The following is a 17114-nucleotide window of genomic DNA, read 5'->3' as shown; positions in this document are numbered from 1 at the left end:
CAGCAGGAGGTGTAGATGGAGTCAATGGATGGATGGGAGGCAGGTTTGTGTGATGGAGTGGGCTGTGTTCACAACTCTCTGAAGTTTCTTGCGGTCTCGGGCCGAGCAGTTGCCATGCCAGGCTGTGATGCAGCCAGATAGGATGCTTTCTATGGTGCATCTGTAAAAGTTGGTAAGAATCAGTGTGGACATGCCGAATTTCCTTAGTTTCCTCAGGACGTATGGGCGCTGTTGTGCTTTCTTGGTTGTAGAGTCGACGTGGGTGGACCAGGACAGATTTTTAGAGATGTGTACCCCGAGGAATTTGAAGCTGCTAACCATCTCCACCTCCCCGTTGATGCTGACAGGGGTGTGCTTGCTGAAGTCAATGACCAGCTCTTTAGTTTTGCTGTCATTGAGAGATAGATTGTTGTCGCTGCCCCACTCCACTAGGTTCTCTATCTCCCTCCTGTATTCTGGCTCGTCGTTATTCGAGATCCGGCCCATTATGGTCATATTGTCAGTAAACTTGTAGATGGAGTTGGAACCAAATTTTGCCACACAGTCGTGTGTGTACAGGGAGTATAGTAGGGGGTTAAGTACGCAGCCTTGCGGACCCCAGTATTGAGGACTATTGTGGAGAAGGTGAAATGAAATGAAATGAAAATCGCTTATTGTCACAAGTAGGCTTCAAATGAAGTTACTGTGAAAAGCCCCCAGTCACCACATTCCGGCGCCTGTTCGGGGAGGCTGGTACAGGAATTGAACCGTGCTGCTGGCCTGCCTCGGTCTGCTTTAAAAGCCAGCGATTTAGCCCAGTGTGCTAAACCAACCCCAAGCTGTTGTTGTTTATTCTTACTGACTGCTGTCTGTGGGTCAGAAAGTTGAGGATCCAGTTGCAGAGTGAGGAGCCATGTCCCAGGTTTTGGAGCTTTGATCTGAGCTTGGCTGGGATTATGCTGTCAAAGGTGAAGCTGTAGACAATAAATAGGAGTCTAATGTAGTAATGTAATAAATAGGAGTCCTTGTTGTCGAGGTGCTATCGGGATGAGTGTAGGGATGAATGATTGAGTGGATGAGTGAGTGGGTCGGCGGGTGAATGAGTGGGTGACTGGCTGATTGATGAGTGGGTGTGAGATTGAATGGGTAAGCAGATGAGTGAGTGAGTGGATAAGTGGGTGAATGATTGAGTGGATGACTGAGTGAGTGCAAGTGGCTGAGTGATTGGGTGATTGAGGTGAGTGAGTGAGTGGGTGATTGACGTGAGTGAATGAGTGGATGAATGAGAGGGTGATTGAGGTGATTGCGTGTGGGATGGAGTGAGTGAGTGACAGTAGGGTGATAGTGTGGTTCGGTTGGGTGGGTAATCATGTTGGTTTGAGGGGGCGAGTGGTTGTTTTGGGGTTAGTGGTGGGGATGGGTGTGACAGTCAGGTCAGGTTGGATTGGCAGGGTGTGATTTGGGATTCAGTTGTGCTCAATTAATTAATGATCGCCGTTCTCTGAACTAGGCCAGGTATTAACCAATATAACATGTCCTGGATAAGGATCTGGATCAGTCCCACATATCTGGCTTCAGTCTGCTCCTAGTTCAGTATCAGAGGCATTCACAGAGGGTCCCGACAGCAGAAGTCAGCCATCATAAGTTTAAATCTCTGTACAATTTCAGCACATATGTGAACATCAGGACTTCCACAGAGTCGCGATGCACAACAGCAACTTAAACCCAGATTGTGCTGATCCAGGTATTGGAAGATTTGGGTCTTTCCTTGAATGCCTTGTGTGCATACTTTGATAAATTCTTATTAATGTAGTTTTTAAGTGAGTGGATGATTGCAAACTACCTCTAGGGGCAGCACGGTAGCATGGTGGTTAGCATAAATGCTTCACAGCTCCAGGGTCCCAGGTTCGATTCCCGGCTGGGTCACTGGCTGTGCGGAGTCTGCACGTCCTCCCCATGTGTGCGTGGGTTTCCTCCGGGTGCTCCGGTTTCCTCCCACAGTCCAAAGATGTGCGGGTTATGTGGATTGGCCAGGCTAAATTGCCCTTAGTGTCCTAAAAATAAGGTTAATCGGGGTTGTTGGGTTACTGGTATAGGGTGGATACGTGGGCTTGAGTAGGGTGATCATTGCTCGGCACAACATCGAGGGCCGAAGGGCCTGTTCTGTGCTGTACTGTTCTATGTTCTATGTTCTATCATGCCTCTTCCACAGAGCAGTCCTTCGCAAGATCTCACCCCATGTCTTTTCTCCTTTAGGATCCCCATCGGACAAGGCCAAGCCTTACGGGGTCACTGGCCCCTGTCCAGAATATCCTGGAGCACCACTCCGAGGAAGACTCAGCTGTGCTTTCACTCACACCATCCACCATTGCAGACTCACCTTAATCAGACTCCTGGGTCACCCTGTGGTGAGCATCACACACAGATGCTGCAGGGTCTCCCCAGGGAAGGAGAACAACCAGAAGGCTGCCCGATCCCAGGGAACATATATCGCCAAGACAGACGTTGCACTTCTGGGGAAGATGGGCCCATCACTGGTGCAGATGCAGAAGCAGGGCCAGAATTTACAGGAGGACTGTCAGCAACATTTCGGCATGTGAAGGTACACCTGGAGGAATCCAACCATGTTCAGGCGCAGGAGATGGTGCTGACAATCGTGGTACCCCTGCCAACATTGAAAAGGTGGTGGCCATGGTGGAAGACCTAAGGAAAGACATCAGAGCCATGTGTCAGGACGTCCAAGCTTGGGGAGCACTGCAATGTCCATGGCTGAGGCACAGGACAGGAGGGCCCAGTCACAGGGGGACATATCCCGGATACAAATTGATATTGCTGCAGAGCTCCAGATCTTGGCCTATTCTCAAAGGATCATAGCTGAGGGCATCAAGAGCATTAAACCGGACGTTGACTGACCTTGGCCAGTCACAGAGGGATATGTCACAGGCACAGAGGGACATTGCTCACTTGCTGAGGGACATAGCCCAGTCTCCGTGCGTCTTGCCTGAGGGCATCAACACCATGGTTTAGACAAGGGCGAGCCTCCAGGACTGGCAGTGCCAGGTGATGGTGCAGCCTCCGGTGTTCAGTCCAGCATCCCCTCCATTCCATGGAGTAGCCCAGGGGCCAGCAAACACCCCGAGGGAGGATAAAGTGATGCGACCCATTCCAGGGCCAACCGCAGGGGAGGTACGGAAAACCTCACCGCTTCCGAATTCCGCCACTTGACATTGACACATATGATGGGCAGCGATCAGAACAAGGTGACGCATCATCACCTATGACACTCAAAAGCTCATCTCACCAATCCAGGCCCAGGCCCTCCAGAGAATGAATGACAAGGGCATCACAGGGCAGAGGGTGAGACAAGCATCAGGCTACCTCCACTCATGATGTGCTGTCTGGGGTAACACCTAGAAGAAGAGGTAGGCCACGAAAGCTGTGAAAGATAGGTGACACTTAAAATAGCATGTATGTAGTAGAGAATAGATAGTCCAAAAATGTGCAGATTGGGTAGATTGGCCATGCTAAATTTCTCCTTAATGTCCAGGTGTGTGTAGGTAAGGTTAAGGGGTTATCAGGATAAGGTGGGAGAGTGGGCATCTTTCAGATGGGTCGAATGGCCTCCTTCTGCACTGTAGTGTTCCCTGTGCGGTGTTCCCATGACACATGCTTACAACCACAATGAGAAGTGGCAGGGAACGGGGGCAGCAGTGTGAACCCACTTTGTATGAGAGCATCCCCAGTGAGTGGGTAAAGCTGACTGGAATCAGCGGGGCACCGGAGCATCGGAACTGGATTGGCCCCCGCCGCTGATTTTGCTTTTTGGCCGACACTCCATTCTTCACCGGATAAGGGAAACCGCTACCGGCAATGGAAAATCCACGCACATGCCGGGTTTCCAGTAGTTAATCATGATGGCTTCACATTAAGTCGGCAGGTGGGAGAATAGTCAGAAGCTGAAGAACTTGGCTTAAAGCTGATTTTAAATATTTAAATTCTACTTTAAATATGCTAATCCGGTTCACACCCAGCGAGGGTATGAACCAGACCACATTAGCTGGAGCGGGCTGGGAGCATCACACACTGTTTAGCTCCTGGTGCAAATCCCGTTTTTGGCCACTCTTGGAATTCACCAGGAATAGAGGGATTTGCACAGGGCGCAACACGGCCAGAAAATTGCCCTCATTGTTTCATAGAATTTAAAGTGCAGAAGGAGGCCATTCGGCCCATCGAGCCTGCACCAGCTCTTGGAAAGAGCACCCTACCCAAGCCCCTACCTCTATCCTATCCCCATAACCCAGTAACCCCACCCAACACTCAGGTCAAGTTTGGACACAAAGGGCAATTTAGCATGGCCAATCTACCTAACCTGCACATCATTGGACTGTGGGAGGAAACCCACACACACACACACACGGGGAGAACGTGCAGACTCCACACAGACAATGGCCCAAGCCGGGAATCGAACCTGGGATCCTGGGATCCTGTGATGCAATTGTGCTAATTACTATGCTACCATGCTTCCACTGGGCTTTCAATATGCTAACAGTCTACTCTATCACATTTCATCTGGGGCTGTGCCATTCGTTACCCAGCAGCGTCCCTCTGATTTGTCGTGATGTTTTAATGGAGATGGCACACTTGACCACCACAGAATGAAGGCAGCATGTTGGCTGTCAGGATATCAGGTATTGATCTGCATGAATTGTTATCTATGGCTATATACCAGCTGGATGTTGAAAAAATGGAATTCCTTTCACTCACTGCACATCCCAAAGTTGGCATGCGGCACCAGCAAAGTGATCTCGTTGCAGTCCATCGCTCCCTGCCTTTGGAAAAGCCTTCAAATCTCACAAAAACACTTCAGTCTGACAACAAACAATGGACTGTTGTCAGCTGCCTTGGAATACAGAGACTTCCTGATCTCCCTTAAGCAACAGTGGATGGCAAACTGGGAGATGTTGTAAATATTGCATGGTCCAGTCTGGAAGGGGCCGGGGTGCATAAACATTCAGGGCCACTGTCACTTTCATAGCCGCTGGCAATGCTGGCCTTGCTCACTTTGTGGTTGCAGTTGTAGCTACAGCAGATGGCACATTTCAGTGAGGACATATTTACTGAAGCCGAAATGTCTGACATGATGTATCCCTCTGATATTCAGGTCAGTGAATTTCTCTCTGAACACCTTCAGTGGATATGGCCTCCTGCTTGGAGCCCTTCTACCCCTCTCCCTGTCTCTTCTAGCAGTATGTCCTGATTAGCATAGCTTCTGCTCATTCACTCTGTCACACCATAGTTCAAGGGGAATGCCTAGGACTGAATTTTGTCAGTACCTGAGAAGTTTGTTGTTGGAGTTGAAAGCAGTATCTCACCCCCCTCCAACAGTGTGAGGGGGAGGAAAAAAATGAAATGAAAATCGCTTATTGTCACAAGTAGGCTTCAAATGAAGTTACTGTGAAAAGCCCCTAGTTGCCATATTCTGGCGCCTGTTCGGGGAGGCTGGTACGGGAGTTGAACCCACACTGCTGGCCTGCATTGGTCTGCTTTCAAAGCCAGCAATTTAGCGCTGTGCTAAATCAGCCCCATAAGGAGGGGGGCTGGTAGGACCCAGGGGTGGCATTCTGCCAACAGCAGCCAATTGACAGGGTTCTGCCAGGGCCTTCATCCAATTGAAGTCAAAAGGCCGACAGCTTCATTAACGCCACTGCTGAGACTGCAATATGGAGGACAGGGTGCCTCAACACCAAAACAACGCATCAAATTAATCAACTACAACATCGCAATGGAAGCAGCCCTCAAATCTGACCAACTGGAACTCGACCCACAGGCAGCTGAAGCCAAAGGGATTTTTTTGCACCGGCACCGATGTGCCGCCCCCTCCTCGCCCTCCATCACCGACGAACAGAAGCTGAGCCTCCTCCATGCCTGGGTGAGCCATCGAATCTCCGTGCAAATCGAGGAAGCGACCACATGCGCAGTAGTGGTCGCGTTCCTGAAGCGGCAATACGTTAGGCCGGTGAACGAAGTGCACGCGCGGCATCACCTCACCACTCGCTGCGAACGCCCCGGGGAATCACTGGAGGAGCACCTGCGCGACCTGAAAGTAGTCGAGCGAAACTGCAACTATCAGGCCTTCACGGCCCCCCAACACATGGAACTCGCCATCCGAGGCACCTATGTGGCTGGTGTCCGGTCCAACTACGTCAGACAGCGCCTTCTCGAGAAGTGCGCCCTCGACCTAGAAGAAACGGTAAAACTAGCCACCTTTCTAAGAGTAGCGTTTCAGAGCTTCAATGCTTTCCCCTCCGACCACGTGACCCCCTCGTGGACCCCCAACCAGAGAGTACCCCAGGCCTATGCCGCGCGGCTGCTCGCCCACCCCGGGGGGCTACCCTGCTATTTCTGCAGCCAGCACCAGCACTCCAGGCAGCGCTGCCCGGCTCGGAACGCGAACTGCAGCAATTGCAGCAAGAAAGGACACTTTGCCAAAGTTTGCCTGGCCAGGTCCAAGTTCCTCCAAATCGCAGGCCCGACTCTCGGACTCACAGGCCCGCAGATCCCGCAGCATAGCTGTGTGCCTGCCGGCTCCGCCCCCTTCGGACGCGTCACCCGCCTCGTGTTGTCCGTGGGGGCAGCCATCTCCGACTCTGCACATCACATACGACTCACGGGAGCCGCCATCTTGGCTGCCGTCTCCCACACCGCCCACCATGTGCGACTCATGGGGACCGCCATCTTGGATGCCACCTTCATTGCCGCCCAACACGTGCAGCCGACGGGGGCCGCCATCTTGGGGCCACACCACCCCCTCTGACCAGGCCGGCTACCCACAACTCGGTGCGGTCACCCTCGACCAGTCACGCCCAAAGCACCTCCGGAACTCCATGATGACTGTCCCGGTCAATGGACACGAAATGCCTTGCCTGTTTGACTCCGGGAGCACGGAGAGCTTTGTACACCCAGACCATTGTATTGTATTACACCACTTTGTATCAGGTTGGTGCCCTTGTGGGCTCCGCCCCTGGCTCCACCCCTGGCTCCGCCCCCTTGAGGGGAGCTATATAGAGCAGCTGCCCTGTAGGCAGCTCTCAGTGCAGAGCAGTTGCAGGCAGGCAGTTCTAGCTGATTAAAGCCACATTTCACTTCAACTCTCCGTCCCGTGTGGATTGATGGACGCATCACGTGGCACTATGAAGCTGATATGCACTAGATAGCATAGTTTGTGAAGCTCCATTAGAAATTGTGAATCTCATAGCAGTAAAAATACCTACTGAATATTTTGTGAATCACAGACAGTGTTACTGATCACAACTTCCCCTTCTTTATGTTCCCATTAATTTTATTGATATAACTTTTTATCCACATTTTATATTCTCTCAGTATTTTTTCAAAATAATTTTATAGCCTGCCTCAAAGTTGCTAGCAAAGTTGTTTTCTACCTGGTCACTAAACAAACTAGAGTTGATTAACTTCCTAACAGAAAGCTACCTTAGACTAATAAAAGAATTAACTCTGATAAACGCAGACGCCACCCTTATTACATGATCCTCAGGAGTTAAACATTTTGCACGTTAAAGGAGTTCTAAGCATTGTACATAATACAGCATTAAATGAAAAGTTGAAGGCCAAAGTCTGGCAGCTCCCTAAAGCTGTATCAATAAAAGCTTGCAATGCGGACATAACATATTTGGCATATACCCAAGTGTGAAATATTAGAATTCAAATAAGGATGTGAATTTTCTGCGGTGTTCTAAATATTTGGGTAGGTAAACAAGTGTATCGTGTGGCATAATTGTTGGGTGTGTAGATGTTTCCAAAATCATCACAATCTGAAGGCCATCAGTAATGATTTTGTTTTGTTACTTTATTTGTGCAGGAGGTTTTTTTGTGGCCTGGGTTGTAACCGATTTTGTTTTGTGGAAACATGGTCAGGTTTACTCGAAGCAGCCATTTTTTTGGCCTCAGGGAGGAACTCCCTGTCGCGGCTGCATTTCAAGACATTTCCTGAGTTTGCCAGTGCAGGAAGACTGTTCGTGGATCGGGACACCATTTTTAAAGATAGCTCAATCTTTCATCCCCTCCTACCTCCCCCCCCCCGGCATCAGCGCACCAACTCCACCCAACGTACCTCTTCCGGGGTCCTCGAGCCCCCCCCCACCCCATCCCTTATGGACAAGGCCCGCACGGACCTAACCCCTGTCCCTGGTATCCTGGCACCAGGGCACCATAGCACTGCCAGCCTGGTACCTTGGCAGTGCCCCTTCCAGGCTGGCAGTGCCACCCAGACACCCTGGTTTAAATCAAACGTGAATAAAAAGGATATAAAGTAATTTTGAGACATTCAAGCTGTCTCAATCATTTGCCCAAAAGTAACTACCTTAGTGGCAAAACGCAAAACACTGCAGATGCTGACCAAACACACAGCAGGTCAATCAGCGTATCTGGAGAGAATACGCCACATCATAATGTGTGCCTTTCTTCACAATTAATAAATAAGAATTCGGCAAAAAGGAGAGAACACAAATCAAGCCAAAAGACAGAGAGAAGTATCAGTGGATTGATATAACAGGTTATCTTGGGCAAGTCATTGACAAACACATTGAAGAAATAAAATATTACAGTGAAAGGAATGGATAAGAAAGTAAGCGGTCTGAGGAAAATGTGAGCAATTGAAAGTACGGAAAACCTGTGGAAAAGTTACTGATGCCAAGATTCAGACCGGAATACTGAAGACTGCTTCGGAGAAAGAGGAGATATTTGTTTTTGAAGCTTATTTTAGGCTTGATTGTAACAATGTGCGAGGACAATGACAGATGACAATAGAAATGGGACTGGGGAATTAAATTTTGAACAGTTTAAATGAGGTTCCAAAGCAGGCAGAGTTGAGATTTTGGCCAAGTGGTCCCAAATTGAGATTTGGTCACCCCAATATTGAGACCACACAGTGTGAGTTGAACATATTGTCCTGGATGAGTAGAAGTGTGTAATTTACTGTCTTGCTTGAAAGCAATGTTTGATGCCCTGGGCAACTGCATGAGAGGAGGTCATTGGGAAAGTGCCAAGGAAACATTAGCTAGAAGTTGAGGAGACAGAAGAATGCTCCAGGGTTATACGAAGGCAAAATCCTCCAAAACGTGGAGAGGAGAGGGAAAGATCTGTTTGGTGGTGGGATCACAGTGGAGGGAATGGAAATGACAGTTTACAGTTTAGTTCTTTCAGAGGCTAGTGGGTTAGAAGCTGAGGACCATCGAGGCTCTGCCACAGTTCTGAGAGGAGGATGTGAGTGCCAAGGTGAAAGCACAATGGACCTGGTCAACGACTCCATTGAACATTACAGAGGGGAATGCCTGGCTGAGGAAACAGGAGCATATTGCAAGGCTCTGTTGCAGAAGGTAAGTCATTGAGTAGGTATAATAGAGAAACTGGGAGAATGGAGTGGAAACTTCATGGGTAGGATTCTCCAGCAATCAGCGGGATGACACGACGCTGGCACCTTGAACGGCGCAAACCACTCCGGCGTCGGGCTACCCAGAAGTTGCGGAATCCTCCGCATGTCCAGGGTCTAGGGCGGCACCGGAGGGGTTCGCACCGCGCCAACCGGCGCCAAAGGGCTGCCGTGGTCCCGCGCATTCGCAGAACCGCCTGCATGTTCTTGCGCATGCGCAGGGGGTTTCTTCTCTGCGCCGAGCATAGCGGAGCCCTACAAAGGCCGGCGCAGAAGGAAGGAGTGCCTCCATGGCACAGGCCCGCCCACAAATTGGTGGGCCCTGATCGTGGACTAGGTAACAGTGCCCCCCCCCCCCCCCCCCCCCGAGAAAGAAATGGTAAAAGACAGTTAAAATGAAATGGGATGAAAACAAATGGGTCGAGGTGGGGTAGAGCTAATCATCTGAAGTTGTTGAATTCGATGTTGAGACCAGAAGGCTGTAGTGCACCTAACCAGAAGATGAGATGTTGTTCCTCCAGTTTGCATTGAGCTTAAATGGAACATTGCAGCAAGCCAAGGACAGACATGTGGGCATGGGTGCAGGGTCTTGCGTTGAAATTACAATCAACGGGAAGGTCAGCTTCCTGAATGTACTCAGAGCGAAGGTGCTCAGCAAAGCGATCACCCAGTCTGCGTTTGGTCTCTCTGATACAAAGAAGACCACATTGGGAGGAGCAGATGCAATGGACCAAATTGAAAGAGGTGCAAGTGAACCTGGAATAAGTGTTTTGGGCCTGGGTTGTTAAGCATGGAAGAGGTAAAGGGGCAGGTGTTACACCTTCTGCAATTGCATGGGAAGGTGCCATGGTTGATGGAAGTGGAATTGGGAATGGTGGAGGAGTGCACTAGATTATCCCGGAGGGAACAGTTTCTGCGGAATGCTGACAGACGGAGTGAAGGGAAGATGGGTTTGGTGGTGGCGTCACACTGGAGTTGGCGAAAATGGCGGAGGATTATGCTTTGCATATGGAGGTTGGTGGGATGAAATGTGAGAACGAGGGGGACTCTATCCTTGTCCTGGGGGGAGGGGGGGCAAGGGTAGTGGCGCGGGAGATGGACCACACACTGTTGAGGGCCCTTTCAACAGCTGTAGGTGGGAAATCACGGTTGACGAAGAATGAAGAGGAGTCAGAGATGACCATGTGAAGGTATGGGATAGGTAGAGCTTGGAAACATTGTTGCATTGAAGCAATAACTATATGTAACCATTTTGGAACTGGTCATCCATTCCCCCAAAACATTTAATTTCAGAATTTTAAAATACTTCTTTAATTTTGATGTTTAATTTAATTAAACTTCCACCTACAGGCAATCTGCCCTTGACACTAAAAGGACCATCAGATAGCCCGGGCATTTTCAAAGTCGTGGTCGCGACCCACCCGAGTGTTGTGGAACCATCCGTCGCGGCGCTCCCAAGTGCGCAGATTCTCACACAACAGCTGCAGCAGTCGGCTTTCACCAATGCCAGCTGCGAGTGGTCTTCAAAATGACGGCCGCGACCATATAAAAAAATGTGTGCGCACTGCGCATGCATGCCTACTCGCAGCCGGCATTGTTAAAAGCCAGCTGCTATGGCTGTTGCATGAGAATTTGCGCAATCGGAGACGCTGGAGAAGATTTATTTTTAAATTCAATGTAATCTTCCTGCCTGAAGGGAGGGAGAGAGCAGGTCACGACCCCCGAACGTCAGCATCACGTGCTTTGGGCACGATTGCGATTCCTCCATTTTGTCAGCAGCCAGCAAGTAAATTTGGACCAAGCAGGCTCACCGCTTGCATTAAAGGTAAGAGAAAATGGTGGGTCACGAATGTCAGCCGGCATGCGTCGTGAAGGTCGGCCCACGTGTGTCGTAAAGGTCAGCCGGCGTGGGTCGAGAAGGTTGGCCGGTTGGTAAAAATGGGTCACCGGAAAAAAAGTTTGAAAAGCACTGAGATAGCCTGCTCTCAGATTACCATTTCGTCTGCAGCTCATAACTCGAGAGGTTAACAAACTGACTCACAGCTCCCTATCAGGAAAATCGACTAAGTACAACGGAGGGAGAGATTCACCAATCTATTCCATCTGACTCACAAACTCCATGAGAACCCCCATGGGACTATCTGAAAACTAGGATGCAATGACTGTTCCATTCTGCCTGTTTGCTCAAGAATGCCTTTTCCATACAGCACTGTTGAAAAACATAACCTCCCCTTTAAGAACTGCTAGCTTGTTTAAAAAAATCAACAGTGCAGGCAGATTTCCCGTCTTTGCAAATTGCAGTGTTTGCAGGTTAGCTAGCTCTCCTTGGAAGATAGAAAAATAAGTCTCATTCTCTGTGCCAATCTGCAATGTAAATGAAGCTAAATTCCTAAATTTGAATAATAAACAGGAAGAGATACAGAATTAACATTGAAAGTCTGCATGACTCTGAGTCATACAGCTTCGAAATGTTAACTCTGTCTCTCTGCAGATGCTGCAGACCTGCTGAGTTTTTACAGCATTTTCTGTTTTCATTTCAGACTTCCAGCGTCCATATATTTTGTTTTTACTCCCTAGTATTAATTTTTACCAGGAGTGCCATCAAAACTGATACCAAGAATGAGCATATTGGTGGCTTATAGATCAATAGTTAGAATTCAAATATTCAGCTTTCGAATTCCGAATTAAAAAATGACAAGTAGAGCGAAATTTATATTCATAAACCAAATCTTCTGGTAACTGAGGATAAATCTGTGTTGGATCACCAAGGAAAAAGGTCAATCACCTACCTGGTTCACCCCCTCTGGCAATGTCTATGGGCTGAGTCGACAGGTACTAGGAGGAGAGAAATGCTCAACATAACAAAGCATTAAAGGGCCGTAGGCTGGTTAAGTATATTCAGCCTGGCCCGCTGTCTAAAGGAAACACTCGGGTCAAAAACTAAATGGTGCATCTCAGACTAAATTTCTTAGTATTCCTTCAGTGCAATTTTGTGAAGGATTAAGAATGTATGAAGTTTAACTTTGGTATTCACCCCTACTGGTAACTTACAAATATCTATAAAAATAAATCCATCTCATTAGTCTATGCCCTTTATACGTGAGAGTATTAATGCACGAACATTTTTCTTTAAAACAAGGCAGTTTATAATATATCATTCTCTGTAACTGCAGAATTATAAATAAAGAAAACTTATTGCTCTTCCTGTCAGGCTAGCATGGGGCTCTGTTACTAAGAATTACAAGAGAGACTAATTGATTATGAGTTTTAAGGCTCCAAGCACTTTAAACTGACTCATTGTCATGCCTGGAAGCCCTAGTTTGCATCTTTTCTTTTACACTGTTGCATTTGACCTGACAACAATGAAAGAATAATGTGTTTCATTCTTGCTTTCCATCACAGCTTACAGAACTGATCCTGTGGCAGTGGTTTTAGACAGACATAATTAATCGCTCATCTTCCCTCTGCCACATCTATACATCACCCTGGCAGCTGGAACTGCCTCTTGCTTAAAAGGCATCACTTTCATGAGGCGCTTGTCTGATGTTCAGATATGACCACAGGCAGAGATTTGTGATATGTTGAATCATTTTAAATACCAGGGTGGAGATATTCTGCGCACCCAGACTCCAACATACATTCCCAGGAAATCAATAGACATCTTTGCGAAAATCAGTCATGGATGAACAAAAGTGCAGCCATTCTAATACAGCAAAGTCGTGGAAGAAGAAGGATTTGACAATACAGACTGGATTCCCCGTTCTAGAGACTAAGTGCTCGCACCAGCGGAGACTCGCTCCTGGTCTCCACTGGTGCTAGGAGCAGTGCCCAGGTGCACTACCCTCTCCTTTACCAGTGCTAATTTATGTATGGAGGAGAGCTCACCAGATTCTGTCAGAATCCCAGTATCAGGCTGCCATTGTGAGCAGGCGGCCCAATACTGAGGTCCGGCTGCGGGCCGTCCTCCCCCCCCCCACAATGCAAATCCTGCACCCGCCTTCTCAAACGTCGAGGTACCTGCCCCACACCCCCACCATGGGAATAATGGGTCACCCCCCTCCCCCCCCACAGCAGATATATATGCATGAGGGTGACCTAACTGCGCCCCCCCCCCCACAACCCTTCCAGCCACTGCTATCAGACCCCCAACCGAACCCGCCCATCAGATGCCCCAAGCCCCATCATCAGACGTCCCACATCAGACCCCCCCCATCAGAGCTCTGCCATCAGATCCCCATTGGATCCTATGACAGAGAGCCCCATGAGGCCCCCATCAGAGAAACCAACTGGACACTCTCAACAGAGACCCCCAATAGAGACCCCCATCAGAACCCCCATCAGACCTCCCCATCAGACCGTCCACAACTGAGACCCCCATCAGAAACCCATCAGACGCCTCCCATCAGACCCCACCTAAAGAGATCCCCATGAGAGATGCAGATGAGACCCCCCCCCCTTCAGGACCCCCATAAAATCCCCTCATCAGACCTTTCCAACAGAGACCCCAATGAGACCCCAACAGAGACCTCCCAAAAGAAAACCCCACCTGACCCCCATCCGAGGACCTCATCAGAGCCCCTCTCTGGTACCCCCCTCCCCCCCATCAGAGCGCTTCAACAGTGCTTTCTACAGTTATAAAAGAGGAAGTGAAACCACTTAGCTGCTTCCAAGTGGTCAGCAGCCATCAATCAATACAAGAATGTTTATAAACATTCTGTTTATAAACAGAGTACCTCCAATGCATTCAAGCGTGAAGGGAAATATAAATAAACAAACGTTCTGGCAGCTGTGTTTGAAGCATTGAGCTGTCAATCAAAGGCAAATTAAAGGTACTCCACTGTGAAATTGAATGGATGCTAATGACATGTGAGGGTCCCTTTAAGAAAAGTGTATTTCATCAAATGGCTGCAGTGATGTCATTGTGTGGGTGGAGCTGGGCTGTGATTCTGTCTTTTACTTTCATTTTGAGCTGGAAGCTGCTTTGTGGCTCTGAGGTTTTTGATTTCGTTTTCAGTTGGGAGCTGCATTCAAACAAAAAAGGTGTATTTTTGGTCTCTCTCTCTCTCTGCCTGCTAAAGAATGTCTCCAGACCACTTGTTAACTTCAAAGTAAAACCTGTTTTTCTGTAAGGAATTCAAACCTACTGTTTTTGTAGAAAAAGAATGTTTGGCTTATGGATGTTGTTAGGAAAGTTACTAAGGGTTACCCTGTAGAGTATTGTATCTTTGGGGGGGGGGGGGGTATTTGTGTTGGTAACTGATGAGATGTTTACTGTGTGTTAACTGGATTCACAGAATAAACATTATTTTATTTTAAAATACTTAAGATCCCTGTTGCATAACACCTGGGGCAGGATTCTCTGACCCCCCGCCAGGGTGGAGAATCGCCGGGGGTCGGCATAATTCCCGCCCCCACTATCCTCCTAATTCTCCAGCCCCACAAAAATCGGCCGTCCTCCTAATTCGTCGGCCCCCCAAAAATCGGCCCGGCGTGAGTTACGGCGCCCGCCTCGGAGCGCCACGACTCAATGGGTGCTGGGGCTGCCTGAAATCTTTGGCCCGCGATGGGCTGAAGTCCCGCCCATATTTTACCAGTCCCGCCGGCGTAAATTGGTGTAGGTCCCTTACCGGCGGGACCTGGCGGCCCGGGCGGCCTCCGGGGTTCTTGGGGGGGCACGGGTGGATCTGGCCCCGGGAGGTGCCCCCACGATGGTCTGGCCCACGATCGGGGCCCACCGATTTGTGGGCGGGCCTGTGCCATGGGGGCACTCTATCCTTCAGGACCAGAGGCTGTACCGGTCCACCATTCCCGGTGCGGAAACAAAGCCCTCTGCGCATGCGTGGGGATGACGTCAGCATGAGCTGACGCTCCTGCGCATGCGCCAACTCGCACTGGCCGGCGGAGGCCCTTCGGCGCCGAATGGTGTGGCACCAAGCCCTTTCCCACCGGCCGGCGGGGCACAAACCACTCCGGGGCGGGCCTAGCCCCTGAAGATGCGGAGGATTCCACACCTATGGGGCGGCCCGATACCGGAGTGGTTCAAGCCACTCCGTCCCACCGGGACCCCCCGCCCCGCCGGGTAGGGGAGAATCCCGCCCATGGAAAGTGAGTCCTTGTGCTCTACATAACAAAAATCTATTAAAAGTTGTATGTCAGTGAACTCCATGATATACTTTGGTGTTCTCTAAACCCTGGCCCATAACAGTAAGCATTTCAACGGACAGGGAATTCTGAGCCGTTTCTAGAGTTATAGACTTTACAGGAAGGCTTTTACACTTCAAGAAGCAACAATTTTGAAAGCTCAGGTCTCTGAGGGAGCAGTATGTGGAAATGGAAAGTGTTCCTGGCTTGATTCTTCACTAAATTGTCTGGTTTGCTCATCAGTACGCAGAGCAGTTCAGAGTGAGAAGATCACTTCAGAGTTTAAACAGGTCAGACCAGGATGAAGTTCTTGAACCAGAAGGCTGCCTGAGATCAGCACGACAAGAGTGATCTTCAGGTTGCCCAGAGCTGGCACAGGCAGTCCAGACTCATCTTGTGTAGGGTGATAGAGGAGGGTTTACCCCAGGACCCTCCCATCTTGCGGGAGGGTCCTGCGGTCAACTCCTCACCCACAGCCCGAGCCCACCCAACGACCAGACTCTTGGGGAACTCTCCCTCTGCAGGCTTGCAGCAGAAGAGGGGCACATGAGCCATGGGCCCCTTGACACCCCCTTGAGATCCATTGTGCTAGAACTGCACTTGCTAATACTTACACCAAAGTTGGCCCGGTGGAGTTCCTGCTGTGGGAGTCGGTGCATAATGGGGTTGGGGGAGGTGCAGATTTGGGTTGTTTTGTAATGATTGCAAATCAGCAGTTTGCATGTTCATGCCGGTTGGGGGCGGAAAGCCTGCTATTGCCAGTGGGGTGGACTGTAGACTGATACCAATCCTGTTTTTGGCCTGATGCAGGATTATCCACCCAATAGGGATTCCCCATCTTAACCACCCTGGGGGATGGAGAATCTCAGCATTTGAATCCCAGTAAATCAGTAGTGATTTGCAAATCAGCTAAGACCATTACCGTTCTGAAAAGCTGTTTGTGATCAATATTTCACAATGACATTCCAGAAGAATTGAACTTGTCATAATTAGTATTTGGATAAGACTTACTCAGTAAGCCATTAATAAGAAGTTTTGATTCATGTACAAATTAAGCAGACCTTTTTAATTACTTTCAGGAGATGTTAACTTCTCCGCACCTCCCCCCCCCCCCCCCCCCCCCCCTCCAGTCTTTCAATGAGATCTGTTTATAACTACTGCAAAAAGCTGCTCTCCAAATCTACGTCATACAAAAGATCATCTTCTTTCACACTGAGGGGCTGGTTTAGCTCACCAGGCTAAATCGCTGGTTTATAAAGCAGACCAAGCAGGCCAGCAGCACGGTTCGATTCCCGTACCAGCCTCCCCGGACAGGCGCCGGAATGTGGCGACTAGGGGCTTTTCACAGTAACTTCATTGAAGCCTACTCATGACAATAAGCGATTTTCATTTCATTTCAGAAGGTTTGGCCTGGTCATTACAGTGGGGCAGGGGTCCTGCCACCGGACCTGAAAAAGGGGCAACCTCCTCCTGGTTGACAGCAGAATCCAGGGCCACATTTTACCAGAGGCTACCAGAATTACTGTCCCTATTAAAGACTGGCCCACAA

Source organism: Scyliorhinus canicula, chromosome 6 (genome assembly GCF_902713615.1).
Source record: "Scyliorhinus canicula chromosome 6, sScyCan1.1, whole genome shotgun sequence".
NCBI lineage: Eukaryota > Metazoa > Chordata > Chondrichthyes > Carcharhiniformes > Scyliorhinidae > Scyliorhinus > Scyliorhinus canicula.
Note: the sequence above shows the minus strand (reverse complement) of the source record.